Source organism: Bison bison, unplaced genomic scaffold, assembly GCF_000754665.1.
Source record: "Bison bison bison isolate TAMUID 2011002044 unplaced genomic scaffold, Bison_UMD1.0 scf7180017864339, whole genome shotgun sequence".
NCBI classification, from domain to species: domain Eukaryota; kingdom Metazoa; phylum Chordata; class Mammalia; order Artiodactyla; family Bovidae; genus Bison; species Bison bison.
The window spans coordinates 692,215-695,673 of NW_011494911.1; positions in this window are offsets into that span (position 1 = coordinate 692,215).

The window sequence follows — 3,459 nt, forward strand, 5'->3', positions numbered from 1 at the left end:
TTGACGTACTCCTTTTCCTATTTGGAACCAGTCTGTTGTTCCATGTCCAGTTCTAACTGTTGCTTCCTGACCTGCATATAGGGGACTGGAATGCAAAAGTAGCAAGTCAGGAAACACCTGGAGTAACAGGCAAATTTAGCCTTGGAATACAGAATGAAGCAGGGCAAAGGCTAAATAGAGTTCTGCTGAGAGAATGCACTGGTTATAGCAAACACCCTCTTCCAACACCACAAGAGTAGACAGACTAGATAGCTAACACCGAAATCAGATTGATTATATTCTTTGCAGCCAAAGATGGAGAAGCTATATACAGTCAGCAAAAACAAGACTGGGAGCTGACTATGGCTCAAATCATGAACTCCTTAGTGCCAAGCTCAGACTTAATTGAAGAAAGTAGGGGAAACCACTGGACGATTCAGGTATGACCTAAATCAAATCCCTTATGATTATACAGTGGAAGTGAGAAATAGATTTAAGGGACTAGATCTGACAGAGTTCCTAATGAACTATGGACAGAGGTTCATAACATTGTGCAAGAGACAGGGATCAAGACCATCCCCAAGAAAAAGAAATGCAAAAAAAAAAAAAAAAGGCTGTCTGAGGAGGCTTTACAAAGAGCTGTGAAAAGAAAAGAAGCGAAGGAGAAAAGAAAAGATATACCCATTTGAATGCAGTTTCAGAGAACATCAAGGAGAGATAAGAAAGCCTTCCTCGGTGATCAATGCAAAGAAATAGAGGAAAACAATAGAATGGGAAAGACTAGAGATCTCTTCAAGAAAATTAGAGATACCAAGGGAACATTTCATGCAAAGATGGGCTCAATAAAGGACAGAAATTTTAAGGACCTAATAGAAGGAGAAGATATTAAGAAGAAGTGGCAAGAATATTACAGAAGAATTGTAGAGAAATGATCTTCATGACCCAGATAACCATGATGGTGTGATCACTCACCTAGGGCCAGACATCCTTGGACAGTGAGTCAAGTGGGTCTTAGGAAGCATCACTACCAACAAAACCAATGGAGATGATGGAATCCCAGTTGAACTATTTCAAATACTGAAAAAGGATGCTATGAAAGTGCTACACTCAATATGCCAGCAAATTTGGAAAACTCAGCAGTGGCCACAGGACTGGAAAAGGTCAGTTTTCATTCCAATCCCAAAGAAAGGCAATGCCAAAGAATGCTCAAATTACCACACAATTGCACTCATCTCACATGCTAGTAAAGTAATGCTTAAAATTCTCCAAGCCAGGCTTCAGCAATATGTGAACTGTGAATTTCCAGATGTTCAAGCTGGTTTTAGAAAAGGCAGAGGAACCAGAGATCAAATTGCCAACATCTGCTGGATCATGGAAAAAGCAAGAGAGTTCCAGAAACACATCTATTCCTGCTTTATTGAGTATGCCAAAGCTTTTGATTGTGTAGATCACAATAAACTGTGGAAAACTCTGAAAGAGATGGGAATACCAGACCACCTGACTTGTCTCTTGAGAAATCTGTATGCAGGTCAGGAAGCAACAGTTAGAACTGGACATGGAACAACATACTGGTTCCAAATAGGAAAAGGAGTGCGTCAAGGCTGTATATTGTCACCCTGCTTATTTAACTTATATGCAGAGTACACCATGAGAAATGCTGGACTGGAAGAAGCACATGCTGGGATAAAGGTTGCCAGGAGAAATATTAATAACCTCATATATGTTGGTGATACCACTCTTATGGCAGAAAGTGAAGAGGAACTCAAAAGCCTCTTGATGAAAGTGAAAGTGGAGAGTGAAACAATTAGCTTAAAGCTCAACATTCAGAAAACGAAGATCATGGTATCCGGTCCCATCACTTCACGGCAAATACATGGGGAAACAGTGGAAACAGTGAGAGACTATTTTTGGGGGCTTCAAAATCACTGCAGATGGTGACAGAAGTCATGAAATTAAAAGACTCTTGCCCCCTTGGAAGTAAAGTTATGAAAAATATATACAGCATATTAAAAAGCAGACATTACTTTGCCAACAAAGGTCCGTCTAGTCAAGGCTATGGTTTGTCCAATAGTCATGTATGGATGTGAGAGTTGGACTCTAAAGAAAGCTGAATGCTGAAGAATTGGTATTTTGAACTGTGGTGTTGGAGAAGACTTGTGAAGAGTCCCTTGGATTGCAAAGAGATCCAACCAGTCCATCCTAAAAAAGATAATCCTGGGTGTTCATTGGAAGGACTGATGTTGAAGCTGAAACTAATACTTTGGCTACATATTTCAAAGAGCTGGCTCATTTGAAAAGACCCTGATGCTGGGAAAGATTGAAGGCAGGAAAATGAGATGACATTGGATGAAATGGTTGGATGGCATCACTGAGTCAATGGACATGAGTTTGGGTAAACTCTGGGAGTTGATGATGGAAAGAGAGGCTTGGTGTGCTGTGTTCCATGGTGTAGCAAAGAGTCAGACACGACTGAATGACTGAACTGAACTTCAGGTAACTTTTCCTCGTTTTCTTTTTCTTGTTTCATGGATTTCACTACAGAATGATCAAGTTACAGTAACATGCCTTCAACTTAGAAAAGTGACAGGCTTGAATTGTGTCTGCAATTCTATTTTATGCTTTGCAAATCCAGGAAAAAAAAAAAAAACATGATTAACTTCTTGATGTCTTTGGGGTGGTACAACTTTGCCAGCTTTTTGTTTATTTTCTAGATTTGATTATTTCTCCACATGTCTATATCCATATTTTTACCTTCACAATGAAACTAGCCTCCAAGAAATAAAACCAATTTCAAGATATTATCTTACACTGTTTCCAAGCTAGGGGCCACCAACTCAAATTCATTTCTGAGCTAAGAGATACGCAACACCCTTTGGACTGGATCCAAAGAATGACCAACTTCAGAAGATAGCCCTGTTATTCTACATACAGGCTTGTTATTTTATACACAGGCTCCAAAATAAGTCCACAAATATGTCCTATCATGAATAATTATTCATGGTGGTTGTTTTTTAGGTGCTAAGTCATGTCTGATTCTTTTATAATACCATGGACTGTAGCCCACCTGGCTCCTCATTCATGGATTTCCCATGCAAGAATATTGGAGTAGGTTGTCATTTCCTTCTCCAGGGGTTCATTCCTGACCCAGGGCTTGAACTGATGTCTCCTGCATTAGCAGGCAGTTTTTACCACTGAGCCACCAGGGAAGACCAATAATAATTTTAACAGTTACTGAAGTAGAATTACATGCAGATATGTAACATAAATATCACCCATACCTTCTGTTTCTATATACAGAAAAGCTGTGAGTTTCTAAATTATCTACCAAGCAATGAAGAAGATCATTTAAAGGAAGAGATGACAGTATTTCAGTTTTAATGTTTAACATATTTTAAGCACTTAATACATCCATTGGAAGAAAATGATTAGTCAGAAGCTGTATATTCAGTCCAAAAGACCATTATTATTCAGAAAAATCAC